Below are 17,066 nucleotides of genomic sequence, written 5' to 3'. Positions count from 1 at the left end.
GCAACGTGGTAGGAAGGATGCTCAGGACTTCTTGATTTATTGTAAGAGCTCAGGCTCCATGCTAAAGCACCACGAAATGGAATAGCTGCTGACACATTAGACAACATACTCATCAGAAATGCTTTTTTTTTTTTTTTTTTTTTTCCCACCTTCAATTTAATTTGAACATGACATCAGTGATTTTATGAATGTTGGGCTAAAATATTTTGAAAGAGTATAGGTCCACTTCAGGGCTCCTGTGACTGAGCAGAGTCCCAAAGCGAATGGCTGCTAATCTAGCCTTTGGAGTAATTCTGATGGGCTCAGGGCTGAAGGAGCATTGGTCATATGGCGTTAGAAAAACTAGTGTTCATTAGGGGTTTTACATGCTCTAAAATCTGTGTTTGATGTTCAGCTGTGAATAGATTCATTGAATTGCTGGGAACTGCATTAATATTTTATCAATTCTAAAACCATTTGTATGTTTCTAGTTGAAGTACTTGCAGAAAAATGTTAGCTTAAAGAGTGAGACCGAATTTGTACTGAGACTGTCCAGCAGCGCCAGCAGACTACCACAGAAAATTTGTGAAGTCTTTTTAGAAAGCAACCCCATAATGTTTCTTTCTTTTAGTTGCTTTTGAATTTTGCAGAGTTGTCAAATCACATCCTCTATTTTGTCTTCCCATGTCCAGGAAAACTAATCACTTTGCTGCAACCAGTTGATGCTTGAAATCTGCTGTGTGAGAGAAACCAATTGTCCCAGTCTCAGCTGTGATCTGATTCACAGAAGTACAATAATGTGTAATTTTCTTGCTCTGGATTATATCAAAGCTTTCTTACACAGCGTTAGACTTTCATGACTATTCCTTTTTTCCCCCAAATTGTGCTTTTCCAAACACAGTAAGAACTCAGGGCTGAAACAATGGTTTCTCTACATTTCATGAGTGTTATGTATATTTGAAAGACATCTAGAGACTTTTGTTTTAACCACATTTTCCTCTTTGTTGGAAATGTCATAAAACATCTCAGCTTCTGCCAGGAAAACAATGCCTTTTATTTTTTTTTTTTGCAGCATACCTCATGTTATTGGAGTTAATGAATAGCACTGAGCTGCAGTCACTAGTCTTCGCTAATCCACTAGTTTGGATTACTAGTGTTTTTAAACAAAGAAACCACGATGGGATGTTTATTTAAACGAACAAGCTTTCTGTATTGCCACTTCCACGCAGAAGAGCCCAGACTTCAATAGCATGCAAGTCAGGCACTGATTTCTAAATCAAATGTTTGACCTTGGGATCTTCCGAGCCGAATTTGCAACATGGAGGCTGTAAATATGTTTGATGCCTAATTTCTTATAATCAAACCATCTTTTGTTGTGGAGGCTAATGAAATTATGATTCACCACCACTTGTGTTTGCAGGGATGAGCTGTGCAATCTATTTCTGTGGAGCAGAAACGAGAACAATTTCTTGTTATTCTAAGAGACTGCTTGCTGCTGCGTCCAACACTTATAACCCATGCTGGTTAATTGGTAGTTTAAAACAGCTCTTATCAATTACTGTTGTGGCATGCCAGCTTAACAGTTTTAGATTCCCATAAGTTGTTATTTCTCCACTTCTTCCGTTTGTATGGGTCTGTAATGTGTGGTTGGATGTGTCACTAGTTTTTATTCAGAAAGATGTGGATTCAAGATTGGCAGCGGGGAAATGCATCTGAAAGAAGTCAAAATAATAAAAATGGTGTTTTTTTTTTTTTTTTTTTTTTTTAAATATATCTAGTTTTATGCATCGTAGACCTGGCTATCTGAAACTGAGCTCATCCATTTTTTGGAAAAACCATCACTTTTTTAAAATGACTTGAGGTTTTCACTGGGGAGAAAGAAAGGAAATTACCTTAAAGTCAAGTTAGGGAGAATGTCCATCTTACTATACTGGTTGTCCTTGGAGAGTATTCAGAAAATGCCTTACATTTTCCTTTGTATACGAGTTCTTGACATGATTTAATTTACTGGAGATATTTCAGTGTATTTTGAATGACTTAATGAGTTCTTTTGTGTCTTAACAATGTATTAAGCCATTACATAAAAGATAAACAAAGATATGCCAGGGGAGGAAGCCAATACTCACTTAAGGGAGAAGTGATGACCAGTATCACTTGAAGTAAATTGAAATCAACTGCGACTGCTGCTTTGGCATCATGAAACTTGTTGTGGGCTGAGCAGTCTCTTTCAGGCACAAGAAGGAGAAAGTTTAGCCAGTCTTATGCAAATAGTTGTTGAATAATGATCTTGCTTTTCCAAAAGGCATATTTGTTCCAAGGGAGAGGGGGAGTGAAGTGTTTATAAATAAAAGCTTGAATGCTTATAGAAGAACACTACTGAAAAAACTCAAAATTTAGGGAGTCAAATGCGTATAGGTTAGGAAAATAAATCTGAAGGGGCTTCTGACTGTGTTAAAACTCTGTGTCTGAAAATCTTTATCTGCTGTAAATGAAGCTTTCTGGAGAAAGTACATTGGTACTTTCAGGAGAGAGCAGAATTTCAGAAGAAGAACTTTATACACAGAGTTTTAAAGGATGTTTGGGAAAACGTGAAGGCATTAAAATGGCAGCTCTTCTTGTGCCAAAGCCATTTGATACAGTGCGATCTGCTCTGTTCACCTTTGGTCCCCCATCGCTCTTTCCCCATGGGCTGTCCCCTCACCCCCAGTTTGTTAGGATGCTTTTAGTCATGTTATGTGACAAAAATATTAAGTTGCCAGAGGTCTGGAGAAAATTGGTGCTTCAGCAGAAGAAAACCACATTTCGCACTCTCTACAGAGGCCGTAGGGTGAGCTCAACAGTTGCCTGTTCTCTTCTGGTCTGCAAGTTCACCGATTTTGTTTCATATTGTTTTGTTTTGACTGACCAGATGGCACACGTAAACCTTGGAACAAACCATAGCATGCGGTACCTCCTGCCAAGCTGGTAATTAAGCGACACATGAGAGAGATGACAGCATCACGTGGGGAACGGAGGTCTGGGGAGCTGAGGAGTAGAGGAAGAGCTCACAAGGGGCTGAGGTTATCACTGGAGGCTGCGGTCTGTGGGAGATCAGGTCACTAATTCTGTGTTTCACAAGGCAGGATAGCTTTTTTTTTTTTTTTTTAGCAAGGGCTGCTTGTGGATACACTAATTTATTTCTGAGCATCAGCATTCCACAAGATACTTTTCAGCATGCTGCTGCTCTTTTTGCAGCTGGTCCTTTTAAATTATTTTTTTTTAAAAAAGGGCCAGCCAGCTGTTGCTACAGGGAACTTTTTTAGAAGATCACAGTGCTACAAGTTAACGCACTGCTTGGTTTAATGAATAGTTGGTCCTGTTTCTTCTCCCCAACACAAAGCTTCCATAGTTTGCTTATGAACCTTTAAACCTGAATTTACTGCAGACATACATGTTTAAATGGGAATAGTTTGCTCTTTGAAGAGGTAATTGGTGTATAACCTGGCTATTTGGTGGGTACACTATCTCCTGTTCTGCTTTTGAGAGGAAAAAAAAAAGGCAGGAAAGCAGACTGTAGCAAGATGTAGACAAGACTAATGTACTGTTCATACCTGAACATAAGGTGATGCAGTTAGGGATCATGATAACCTAGATTATTTACTTTCTGAATACCACGAGGAAAAGAAATGTTTGAAGCTCAATTCACCATCTCTGTACTAGTATTTCCTTCATTAAGAGTAAACGGGGTACCTTACAGCATTAGGAGAACTGAAGCTGACTTTTTAACTGGGGGAGCTACTTGCACAGAAAGGAGGCATGAGAAAATGAATAAAGAAACTGCTTGGACTTTCTTTAAATTCAATTATTAGATATTTAATTATGAACAAGTTTCTCTGGTGGGTGAATGTTCTGCACATCGGTGTCCCAGAAACTATTAGGGAACACTTTTACATCCCATATCACAAATAAGTTTAACTGTTTATAATGTTCTCTCACTTTCCTGAAAGAGTGTGGCTAGATGATGTGATTTTTTAGGGGCTTCTTTGGTATTGAGAAACCCAATGTTAACATAAGAGTGGGCATATTTTTAAGTGTTCTTACCCTTACTTCCTGTTTTTACCTGAATTCTCTGCTATTTCTACATATACTACATAACATAACTTCCTTGTCATCAAAAAGCTTATCACCAAAGGAGTTGGTAGTTTCAAGCCATGAAATAAGCAAATCATAAGGAAAAGCATAGGTTGTCCTAAGGTGTTCATGCATTCTGTTACGTTCAAACTTCCCTTCATTCTGGTAGTGTTTGTGGGTTGTTAACACGCTTTTCGGGGCCTTGTAAAGTATATGACAGGGTCACAGGATACTGAAATACTGGTCTGTTGGCTCCTCAAGCTGTAAATGGTCAAATGCTGGAACTCCGGTCAAAAAAATAAAATAAAAAGGAAGATTGCACTGATGAGACTAAAACCATGATCTCCAGGCTTCCTTGGATGACTGCAGTGAGCAATGTGAAAGGAGCAATGACATCTCGCTTCTCGTCATCTGAAGTTGCAGGCTCCAAATGCAACTGAACAGGAGGAAGGCAGCAGAAAACCAGGCAGAGGAGGAAACAGAAGAACTGAAAGGAAATAAAATGTAAATCTCCTGCTCTAGAGGATACCACAAGTACTTAAATGGATAAATAGGATGTCAATAGCTGTTTTGTCAAAGAGCAACAGCTATCGTTGTATAGCAAACTAATTAGTAAAAGAGAATTTGCAAATCCCCAAACTATTAAGAGACTGTAGGCAGTGGGGAGAATCTCCCTGTTGGCAGATGAAAGTTTTGCCTGGTATAATTAACCTGTCTGGACAATGTCAGGGAGAAAAAAATCACTTTGACCTCCTTTCTCACCCCTCCTGACTCTCTGACAAAAGTCCAAAATTTACTAGCTGGAGGACTTGGTTTCCTTTTAGCACTTGCTCGTGCTTTCTGGAAATGCAACAAAAAGTAGAGGTAATTACTCTAAATGCTAGAGAATTTGATATAATTCCAGCCCAAGATGGTGAGCTGTGATGTTGAGGAAAGTATCAGTGGGATCTTTGCAAAAGATGGGAGGAACTTGTACACTCCAGTGAAATGTGGTACAGGGATCATACCATCTGCCTTCATTTACAGCACGGGGCACGTTGTTACAGCCCTGGGGTAGGTTGGAGTAGTCTTTGAGGAGATGGGTGAGAGAGGTGATCTGTTTGGATAAGAGATGATGTCTCCTTAGCAAAAAATTACACGTTAGTCCCAACCAGACAGACAAGGTAATTATGTAAGAAGTGAAACGTTCATGCTCTCTAAATAATTGGAGTTTTCTGTCTCATACACGTGCTGAAGATATCACTGAATTTCAGCCTTTTGCAATCTTACTTGCTGTGTTCCTTCTTGATAAGCAGAATATTGTTGAAATAGTATGAAAAACAGAATGAAAATTTCTAGTCTGTATGCCATTTTCCCATGAGTATGAAAGGTGCTCAAGGGTATTACTGAAAGGATTATATTTAATTCATCTTTTTATTTAGAGTTTGTTTATAATTCAGTTTCTGGAAGCTGAAGTGTTGTGTAGCAGAAATACCTACTTATAAAATAAAATGTTCAGATTTTATTTTTGTGGTAGTTCTCACTGTCCTTGTCTCTCCTTACAAAATAGCAGGTACCTATCCTAGCTGAGACGCTGGTTCTTTTAGCTTTAGGATCTTTATTTTTTAGGGGTTGATTTGAAACTTAAACGTTCTGCATCCACATTACAACTTAACTTTTGCTGTACCTTAGGGCAGGTTTCTGTACGGAAGGATCCTGTTTAATCCCTTTCTAGAGCATTCAAACCCAAATCATTCCTTACCCTTGAACAAGCCCAGGTGTTTTGGTGAAGTGGGCGTTGATAAAACTGGCGTCTTTCCAGCTGTGGAAAATGCTAAATGGTTGGAGTTGTCAGAATAGTTGATGAGGATTGCCAACAGGGGAAGTTTCTCAGAGCCTGAAGCAGCCTACCAGGTATCAGATTAATGGTGCTTCCCTCTCGCTGTTAGGGTCTAATTCACAGCCTGCCTCGCCCACAGCAGCTGCTGAAGAGCATCTGAAAGAAGATGAGCTCAGATAAGGAATAACTGAAGAAAGAAACGTTTAGAGAAGACAGAATCACCAAGCAACAAGTGTGTTGAAATTTAATGAAAGAAACAGTGGGAGATCACACAATTGAAGATGTTGCTTCATGAGCATGTCACTTGGGCACTGCTGCTGAATCACAGAATCAGTCAGGTTGGAAGAGACCTCCAGGATCACCTGGTCCAACCATCCCTACCACCAGTGTCACCCACTAAGCCATGTCCCCAAGCACCACGTCCAACCTCTCCTTGAGCACCCCAGGGACAGTGACTCCACCACCTCCCTGGGCAACCCGTCCCAAGTGAACAGAGAAGTGAACGTGGCCACTCTCGTTCTCTTCCTTAAGCCTGTATGGTGATAGAGATGGTGGGGGTTTCTGGATTACAGGTCATTTCCACATTAAACTACCTTTAACCTGTATCCAGAGGGGGAGTTTCCAGAAAGGAGGAAGCATTGTGGGGACAATAAACAAATGCTGAGGGGCTGTGGGACATTACAGTGCTTTCCTTGAGCCGCACTGCTGATTTTCTTTTTTCTTTTTTTTTTTTAAACTTAATTTTAGGCATGATGTGTATATAAACTGCACGCCTTCCTTCCTGGATACTGAAATATCTTTCGGGTTTGTGTGTGTGAAACAGAAATGCACTGCGAACAGCTGGCTGCCTGGCTCAGCAACTAGTAAGCTAAGTGAAAATAGGGTATTTCTAGGAAGAAACCTTAAGATTTGAAGCATGATTTGGGAAACTATAGCCTGCATTGCTGCGTTGCCAAAGGCTACGTTAAAACAGCAGGGCTTTTTTTTTTCTTCCTTCTTTTTTGTAGGAGAGCTAATTCACTGCTTTGTTGTTACAGTTCCCTCATCCTTGTTATGACAGCGCTAATAGCTCCAAGTCTTCTGTTTCAACTGCCTGCTCCTGATTTTATAGAACAGGGCGAGAAAGGAGCTGGGATGGGTATTACCGAGTGAATCCATTGTTTCTGGGACTTGATAACGTAACGCTTCCTGTGTTCCTTTGCAGCAAACACAGCTTCCTGACATAGGGACCATTATCTCACCTGAAGCCAGAAAACGTTTGCCTGCCTGCCTGCCTGCACTTAGAGGAACGGAGGAGCGTTTTTAAAGTGATCTCCCTGCTCTCAGAAATGAGAAATGATAGCCATTTGTCAGCTCAGCCAAATTTCCGATCCCGTCGCAGGCAGCAGGGCTTTGCCGGGAGACAGATGAAGATATCCCAAACTAGAGTTTCTGTGGGAGGGTTAGTATTTATGTGTCTGAAGACATATGCTCGCTTAAGCAGTTTGTTGTTTTAGGGCATGCAGACTGCTGTTGACACTGACAGACGGCCCTACTGAAATTTTTAAAATCCGACAGAAGGCAGCAAACCATTCCTTCCTCCACTCCCATGGATTTCCCTCCCACAAAATGTTCCGCTGAAGCATCAATCTTTTCAAAGAGCTGGATCCACAGCCCAGACTTTTTTTTGGTATTGGAGATTCTAGATATTATTTTCGTGTTCTGTGCCAAGTTTTATTTTTTTTTGAGGTTTACTTTCATGTTCTGTAAGCTTACCATTCCCTGAGTTAAAGTCCTTCTAACAACCAGTAAGTTATTTTGGACTTCGGAGTTATGATCTTCTTGTTCACCTCTTCAACAGCTGACTCCAGTCCCCCAGTAATGGAAATATTAATGCTCCAACGTGTGATAATTTAGGGCTTCATAAAAGCTTGTGGACAAGAATACTATTTTCTCCTTTTCCTCTTGATTAACAACTGCTAATTATACCTTCCAAGAGAATACTTCCTATTTTATATACGAGTCTTTTATGGTTAGATTTAGTTCCTAAGTTAGTAAATATGTAAGCAGCCTTTCTTAGCTCTGTACACAGCCATAAATTATATAGTTTGGAATGAGCACTCTCTGCTATTAATATTTCTTTTGCAATTAAGGTAGAGAGCTGGATAGAAAGTAGTGACTTTTATGCCCATGTGCTGGGGGAAATGATTTCTCAGCATCTAAGCAGACAATTAGATGTGTGGAGCAGTGGCTTTACATTGGGGACTTTATACCACTTAGCGCTCCGTTTATGATCTTCATGAGAAAATATTATGTTGTTGAGATCCTTTGTAAATGTTGAGAAGCGTTGTGTAAATCTGACATTTGCTTGTACGAGATTAGCAGTCGATTTATCTCAAGTGCTGATTGTTGTGAGTGCTAAGTCTTAGGGTCTCGCTTAGGTATCCCCCCTTCCCACTCTTTTTTGCTTTCATTAGTGTGCTATAGTCTACACTAAAATTGGATTGGGGGGGATTTTGGAAAAATAAGCTTTTGGTTAGAAGTAGAACAGCTCAGTTGTTCCCTTTCCCTACTGATAAGATAGAGTTGATACCATTTTATTATCCCATTATTGCCTGTTGCTAATGCAAGATGACTTCTTGGTCTGTGGAAGGCCGAGGCTGTGATCTTCCAGGCAGCATGTTGTGACATAGTTGGTTCAACTTCTGTAATTTTGCATCCCCCCGGTCATCCCTGACGTAACAGGAAATGTTTGTAATTACCTCATTCTCTCTAGTTCAATTTAAAAAAACAAATCATCAGTGGGAATGGAGACCTTGGGTATGACAACAACTAGAGTACATTTTTTTTTTTCCCAAAGCTCTTCTCCCACATCATTCCCCTGTAGGTTTTTATTCTGTTGGTTTTGTTTGTCTGTTTTTCACTTGGATCGGATCGGAATACAAGACGTTACAAATTATTTGGTTGGTTATTCAACCTGAGAATAGAGCACACGGCTTTCCTGAAGCTCTGCTGAGTTGCACAAAGCACTGATCACCACAGGACACGCAATTTTGCCGGTCACTTGCGAGGTCGGCCACGAGTGATTTTAATACAGCTGGCATGCAGGAAGGGGTTGAGGTTCTCCCTGGTTGCTGCTGCTTGGTTTAATGCTGTTGCCATTCTGGCTTTTCTGGCTTTTTTTTTCCCCCCCCTGCTGGAAGGGGACTTCTTGGGTTCTTACATAAATGCTGTTTATCTGGTGCCTCCTAAGCTGCATGTGACTCTTGTGGTGAAAGAGCTGCCAGCGAGGTGCTGTCAGTGGCTGGTATATGAGAAATTTGGTGTCTGCTGCCAGTCCCACCTGAGCTCTCACAAGTAGGAGGACAAGACCAGCGCTGAGGCTGCTGCAGAGTGGCATAAGAAGGCAGAGATTTGGGGAGGTAAGCGCAGTTTAGTTAAGTTTTCAGTAGCCCTTTACAATAGAAATATCACTGAAAAACTGAATTGCTGACTCTTAAAAACAGACAAAACACCACCACCATCACCAAAACAAACCAAGAAGCCAGAAAGTGTGTGGCTGTACTGTAAATCTTATCCCTTCTCTCAGTGGCAGTGCAAATCTTACTTCCTCACTCCTCCGGCCCGTCCTCGCGGCCGCTGTGTCAGCTGGAGGGGCCGAGAGGTGCCGGTTGCGTTTTGCTCTCTGGCTCACGTCCTCCATATGAATCCGGGCTGGTTGTTTTGCCTGCTGGCGGAACAATGCGGGCAGTGTTTCCTGGTGGCTGAAGAAAAGGTGCAGGGGGTGTCTGCCAGCTCCCGGCAGCCAACACACAGCTCTTTGTTGATGGCCCTGCTGAGAGCAGGCAGGCCGGGGCCCTCGATGCTCCAGGCTCGTGCTTCAGGCTCATATACGTTAGTGCTATCAAAACAAACTGGCTATGCTCATTGCTTTGCTCGCCTTTTTGTGTCCTGAAAGTTGAGGAAGCCTTCCATCACCTTCACAGGCTGCAGCGCTTCTCCTGACCTGCAAATAATTTTTTTTTTTTTTTTTTGGAGAGCGGTTGTGGGGTTTGGAAAGATACCTTTTATCGTTTTAATTGTTGTGCAATTCTGCCTGGGTACTGTTGCAGTTAAGAAAAAAGGTATTTCCCAAGAGATTTGCTAGTAATGATGGTGAATGTGATAGCAGATGCCTTAATGCTGAGAACAGTAGATTGTCTGGTGTGTTTTTTTTTTTTTTTCTTGTGCTTTCCAGGAGCATAGTACTCTCAGCAGCGTGAAAATGAGCTTTGCTCTAGTCCTGATTGGGGATGGGGGAGTATTTTACAGTTGACTTCTAAAAAATAATATTTACTTACAGAGGAATCTGTGGGTTGGCTTGTGTTGCTTTGAGTCAGTGTCCCCAGACAACAGGAGAAGGCAGGAGGCCTGTGAGAGGAAGGCGCTGCTGCGCTCTGCGCGGCTCTGCTTGCCCAAATTCTTGCTTTCTTGGTGACCAACCTACTGAGGATGGCCAAGAGAAGTAAGGGCATATGCTTCAGATATCAGCCTGAGTAAAATGACTGTTACCTTGACAATTTTGTACGAGTTTGGAGGAGGTAGCGCGATAGCAGCATGTACTTTACATCTCCTAAAAACACACCAGTATTTATGATTTGTTGATTGTAATTTAAATGATGCCTCTGAATCTTAACTTTTTTTTTTTCCTGACAAACTGCATGCAAAATAAGTGCTTGTGTTGTCTCCCCTAAGAAAGGCTTACTCAGCTGATTATTTTCCTTGCCCTCTTTCTATATAAGATGAAGCCATGGAGAATTATGGAACTAAACCACGCTGTTTGTGCTGTACGTTCTGCTTTTATTTGTATTGTCGGTCACTTCTAGACCAACAGGTGGAAGATGCAATTTTCTCAGCGTTATAAATCTGGTCCCTCTCTGGAGTTTCATGGCAGGCTAATAATTTTTCTCTTTTCGTACTTTCCTTTTCACTCCCTTGCTCTGGTATTTCGGACTGTGTGCAGGGCAGTGCCACTGGCCTGAGCTTGTAGAAAAATAAGTTGACAAAATAGACTTGGTTATGTTCTTCATGGCAGCTGTGTGATTATTTTTTTTTTTGGGGGGGGGGAGAAATGTCATTGAATAAACATAAATTGGCTGTACTGACTGCAAGGATAATGGAGTGCCTGTGTTTTTTAGTGATGCGTATTGTGTTTAGGCAGAGGTGAAAGTGGGATAACGAGTGATGGTTAGGAACAGACATCTCGTTGTGCAGAAGTAGCTCGGCATGATTGTTGCTGTTATTAACTTCCTTCTGGCACGGTTAATGTTTTCTGAATAATAGCAATGCAAATATTGAGGCTGTGTAGTATAGACGCTTGAATGGGAGACAATTATTTCTTGTGGTCTGCAAACACCGTGCCTTCTGCTGTCTGCATCAGGCCAGCGCATTGAAATGTCTGGCTGAAATTTGTTGAGGCTTAAATAAAAGCTCCAAGTACTGGATTCCCTGACACACCAATTCTCGTTGCCCAAAATAACCTTTCTTCAGCGATGGGTGCCCTAGCTGTTCTGCAGAGGGGCTTGTGCATGGGCTGGCAGAAGGTTTAGCTGGTAGTAATGGGGTATAAAACAGGGCAGTAAACAGGACTGGTAAGGGAGATCACTGCCACGAGTCATCCTTATCTAATTTTCATTCTGCCAAGCACTTGGACCTCATGTGGGAACTTCTTACAAGCAGAAGCTGCTCGGGTGCCATCTTTCCAGATTCTAACATCCCAGCTCCAAAAACTTGGTTTTATTCTGTAGACTGCTTTTAAGCACAGTTTGAAGAGCAAGAAGTCTTCACTTTGAATGGTGCAGCAGTGTAACATGGTACAGAGCATTGAAAACTTGTGCTTACGGGTAACCCTAGCGTAAGTACTCGTGACTGCTGTGGCAGCAGGAGCTTTATTCTTTTTGCTCACCTGTATATTCTCGCTTCTAGGTCTCCTAAGACACTTGCCAGCCTACATCAACAGTGGGTATAGGTTGTGACTATTTTCTGGGTTACTTAGGTTTTACATCAAAGAAATGGAAAGTCACAGTGCAGCTTCTTCAGACTGGTTTCTTTTTACCCATTTCGGGCTGAGATTGCTTTTGTTTTAAGCCTGAACCATGAGAAAATCATCAGCTAGTTTTACTGTGCCTTAATTTTTGTTCTTGGCAGAATGTATTGGGAAATCCAGAGAGATAGGGAAGAGGCGTAGTGGCAGGTAAGACAGTCTTCTCTTTGACTGTGCAGTTTGGGGAAGCAGACTTGGAAGCCTTATTGTGAGTCTCAGAGGCACATGATCAAACCAATCTAACTTCCTCCACAGCAGGAAGCTTGTGGACTGGAGAAAGCCACATGTGATGCTCTTACAGAGCAAGCTAAGGAAACATGGCCTAGATAAAAAAAAAAAAAAGGCTATTTTAGGATGTGTGCAAAATCGTTTGGTTAGCAGTAGCCGGGGTTCTTTGTCAGTGGTTCGCTTTCAGAGGGGGAAAGGATTTTCTGTGGGGGGTTGTGTAGCTCTTGCAGTTCATTGTTCTTGTTGGTGAACTGGGTAATGAAACTTGAGAACTGGCCTTTGGGAATAAATTCGGGTACATCTGAAGTCAAGATGACAATTCAGAAGAATCTCGAGTGTTGGAAAGATGGCCTGAGAGAATAGGATGTGGTTTAGAAGAATAAGTGAACTGTTTCAGTTTTAGGTAAAAATAACATAAAAGTAGAAGACGGGAAACGACTGTTGAAGTAGTTCCTGCCACTACATCATCTACACCAGCCTAGGACAACCCATGGATTAAGAATTAATGAGCGTTAACAATGCAGCGTTGCTCAGGAGGAGAGGTGTGTGTGTGTGTATTAGCACGAATATAGGGCGGTATAATCTGTAGGACGCGTGTAGCTGGATCTCCTGCTCTGTCGTTTATTGCAAGGTTAAAGTGCTGTATGGGTTTGGGTCATTGTACTTGAGGAAGGTTGGAGGCACGGTTAATTTGCCTCAGGAGACCAAAGCTAATGACTGGAGATTTAGAAAAGATAGTGTGCGGAGGGAATGATTGAACTGGTATTTTTGTAACTCAAGGAGAAGATCAAGGGAAACTAAGCTTTTAAGCACGTGGAAGTTCGCTGCAAGAAGGCAAACATTTGCCCTGGTAGGTGTGCCGTGCTTGGTAATGCCGACACAACCCATTCTTTGTGTGTTCTGCTCTCCTTGCTAGCTTCTTGTTTGCTTGCTTGTTTTGTAAGAGCTGTTTCTGTCCAGTTATTGATGGGCTGATACTGGACAGCACTGAACAAAGAGCGTGTCATCTCCAGATCCTCTAAAGAAATACATAAATCAGCCATGTCCCTAAAAGATGAATATTGATCTAACCAGATAGACATATAGACAAATACTTAGGTTAAAACTTCTGACCAGAGAGAAAGCTTGATCCCAGCACGGACAGCGGCTTATCCTGTAATGGACAGCAGCTAATATCTCTTCCCAGTTTCCCCATCTCTAAGGATGGATTGTATTCTCCACCTGTGTAAGGCACCTAAGTTTTACTGGGAAAAGTGATATAAAAAAGCTAACTTCTTGTGAATGACACTGATTTTTGTATTGTATGCGTTGTGGTTTAACCTGGCTGGCGGCAAAGCACCACACAGCCGTTCGCTCACCCTCCTCCCTCCCTCTCTGGGATGGGGGAGAGAATCAGGAAAATTAAGCCTGTGGGTTGAGGTAGAGGCAGTTTATTAGGACAGAAAATAAAATAATAATAATAATAGTACTACTACTAATAATGTGCACAAAACAAGTGATGCACAGTGCAATTGCTCACCACCCGCTAACTGATGCCCAGCCTAACCCCGAAAAGTCAGACCCCCACCCCAGCCAGCCCCCCCATATATTGTTTAGGATGACCCCATATGGTTTGGAATATCCCTTTGGCCAGTTGGGGTCACCTGTCCTGGGTCTGTCCCCTCCCAGCTCCTGCTGCACTCCCAGCCTGCCTGTTGGCAGGACAGAGCAAGAAGCTGAAACGTCCTTGGCTTGGTGTAAGCACTGCTCTGTGACAATTAAAACATCAGTGTGATATCAGCACTCTTCTCGTCCTAAATCCCAAACATAGCACCCTACCAGCTACTAGGAAGAAAATTAACTCCAACCTAGCTGAAAGCAGGGTGTAAATTATAGTGATGTATAGAACCTAGTCTTTGTATTTAACCTTCTTGAAGGCTGTGACTAATTTGCTTTAACAAAGATGGTTAAGTCTCTCTGGATTTATGTCATGATCTCTTAAAGCAAATGCTTTCAGAAAGGTACCAGTTGTTATTGATTGTCCTGTTGGGTGTGCCTTGTGCCATCTTGGGAAGCTTATTCTTCTGGCTCTTTGAATTATTATTATTATTTTTTAAAAGGATCGTTGGTATTCTTTTTACTCCCAGAAGATCTGGAATCAGTTCTTTTAAAACTCAGACTGCAAGCTACTTCTGTGAATGCAGATCTGCTTAATGCATGCAGATAGAATAGGAATAGTACCGATATTGTGGTAATTTATTCTGAAATGCAGAAAAAATTTGAGTTGATACATTTGCCTTTTCTTCTTTGATACGCAAAAAAATAGGAAACTGTCAAGTATTATAGTTGTCCCTATACTGAGGCAGGTAAAGTAATAATTTGTTTTGGAATAAGCAGTTGACAAACACCTTTTCTTTCACTGCCAATCTTACCTTTCCTTACCATGTATTTCATCCACGCTGTTATGTTATCATAGTGCTTACAGCATCTTTTTTTTTTTTTTCTGTCGTACCTGTTTTTTTTATCTGGCTGGGAATACAGAAAATTATCAGTTTAAACAGATAGTAAGTTATTCAAGTTTATTTTTTTGTGTTCACATATACAACAAACACAGATAAGCTCATAACACATGGCTAGTATTACCTAAGTGTAGGCGAGTTACGCTTGTATTAAAAATTGAAAAATCTGCTTTCTTGCCTCTGTTAAGATGTTTTGTTTTCTTTTCAGCTGCTTAGAATTTCCTTCAGGTGTTGGCGCATTAACTGAGCCAAGGAAGAGATTAGAAAGAATTGCTCCATGCGATGTTGCTAAATTTTTAACAGCTTACACTTGGAGAGCCTCAGAGATCATTTTTCAGGTGTCACATTTTTAGATTTGAAAAATCATCAGCTCTTAAGCATCACATCGGGGTTAGTTTAATAACGCTTTCCCCCCGAGCTGCCATTATGAATGCTAATGTTTAAACTGTGGGTGAGAGATGAAAGAACGTAGGAAAATACATCTGCAGACCACAATACATATGGAAAAATGTAGCCCAAAAGAATGATCTTCTAGAGAGCTGCTTGTGTGCATGTGTGCCATGAAGAGGCTGTTTTCTAGCCTTATGGGGAACAGTTCCCAGTTTGTTGTGCTAAGTGCTCATGATTGGATAGAGGGCGACATATATAGAACTCAAAAATAGATAACTGCTTATTTAGGAGGACAGGCAGTCCTCCTACTCAAATCATATAATCTGAAAGGCTACAAAATGTTGATGACTTGTTCTACCTCTCTACTCTACCCTGCATATGTTGTTTTCCTCACAGGCTCTTTTTAGCAGCAGTCTTTTGGCTCCTTCTCCCTTGCACAGTATTCAGGATTTTGCAGTCTTAGATAGTTGGGAAACTTTCCCGACCTTCCCCTTTCACCTCAAGCTTTGCCAGAGTTGAATTTGGAACTTATCTGAATTTCTGTTCTTCTTTTAGGACAGCCTTAAGACATTGTGGATGGAAGACCTCTGTGGCTTCTCTGTTGATGGCAGAATGGCCTAGACCAGTCTGTTGCTCTATGGTTCCTACCACGGGTGCTCTACAGCAATGCAGTGGGATTTCACCACCAGTGCTTGTGGACCATCCAGATGGCTGTAAATCTGCAGAGGAGGTTAGTGCAAAACGTAATCCAGGATTTTTTTTTTATACTTTGGTCAGGTTTTTCTGCTTTGGATGAACCTTAGAGTGAAGGAGGCAGTTAGAGAATGCATGTGTGCTGCTAATTTGCCATTCCGTATTCCTTAGTTCTGTTCACTCAGGGTCCTGGTGGACCCGTTCAGTTGTCTGAACCTAGATAATAGATAATTAGATAATTGCACAAACCTAATTCATCGGTTACTGCAGTTGTCTGCTGGTAAAGGAAAATTCCACGTCCAAGTGAGTCCAAGCACCCCATTTTTAGCTCTCCTAAACTCTACTCCCACAGTATGGTATCATCTTGAAAAGCAATCTAGGCCAGTGAGCCAGCATTCAGATCAGTCCTCCAGACAGAGAACTGTGCTGTAGCTTCTAACAGAAACATACTTCTCTGGGAATAGCAACTAAACCTGTGTTTGTTTGTTTGTTGTCGTGTTTTTTTTTTTTTTTTTTTTTTCTACATAAGCACAGTTTTCCTTAAAGCATCCTTGTTGTACAAGAGATGAGTTATTAAAGTACAGCTGTGCAGTTGCTGCCTGCCCGATGCAGCGTTTAACAGCGACGTTCTTGCCAATCCTTCTGTCGGTGTGCATTTCCCTCTTGCTACTGCTTTTTTAATCTCGATTGAAACAAGATGAAGAACCAAAATTTAAAAGAGCAAACAGGCAAAACTGTGATGAGACAGCTCTGTTTTCTTGGCAGAAAAAATGAACTAGTTGACTTGGATTTAGTGCATCAACTGTCTTCCATTGCTGTCCTTGGTATTAACGTTTTGTGCTTATTCGTTTCGCCTTGATTTTTATTTTTTTTCTTCTTACAAACCTGTCAGGGTTTTTCATAAAGGTAATTTTCATTGACTTAGCCTGAAGAATTTATCTGGGCCAACTTTGAAGTTCAGGTTCAGTGGGGGCAAAAAGGAAAAGTCCTGTTTCAGGTCTAAGTGGATCCTTTTCCAGACAACTTCAAAATACCATGATCCAACATTTGCTCCTAATGCTTAAAAAGTATCCCTTGAACAGACATCACGTTAGAAGAGAGGGAAAAATTTGTCCAAAGTTACTTCCTAATACTGTTGAATATTAGTAGCTACATAGAATAAAAATTTAGCATAAAAAATAAAAAAGCAGAGTACGTTTCTTATCTCCGGATTTATTGCTTATTGTGTCTCAAGAGGTGTCTCCACTGCTGTTTCGTTCCCTGTAGCCTAGGCACTTGTTCTGTGGTT

At 41.3% G+C, this 17,066-nt stretch overlaps 1 protein-coding gene across 1 annotated transcript in view; it reads left to right on the top strand.

The window, feature by feature from the left end:
* GALNT1 (polypeptide N-acetylgalactosaminyltransferase 1) overlaps nucleotides 1-17,066 on the top strand; it is an 81,071-nt gene that overhangs the window by 6,626 nt on the left and 57,379 nt on the right. Inside the window, exon 2 of the mRNA XM_084282251.1 lies at nucleotides 15,641-15,815. The gene's annotated coding sequence lies outside the window, so the exon portion shown is untranslated. The remainder of the gene's footprint in view (nucleotides 1-15,640; nucleotides 15,816-17,066) is intronic.

This window comes from Netta rufina (assembly GCF_964035555.1).
Source record: "Netta rufina genome assembly, chromosome: 2".
Taxonomy (NCBI): Eukaryota; Metazoa; Chordata; class Aves; order Anseriformes; family Anatidae; genus Netta; species Netta rufina.
Note: the sequence above shows the minus strand (reverse complement) of the source record. Positions and strands in the feature narration are given on the sequence as shown.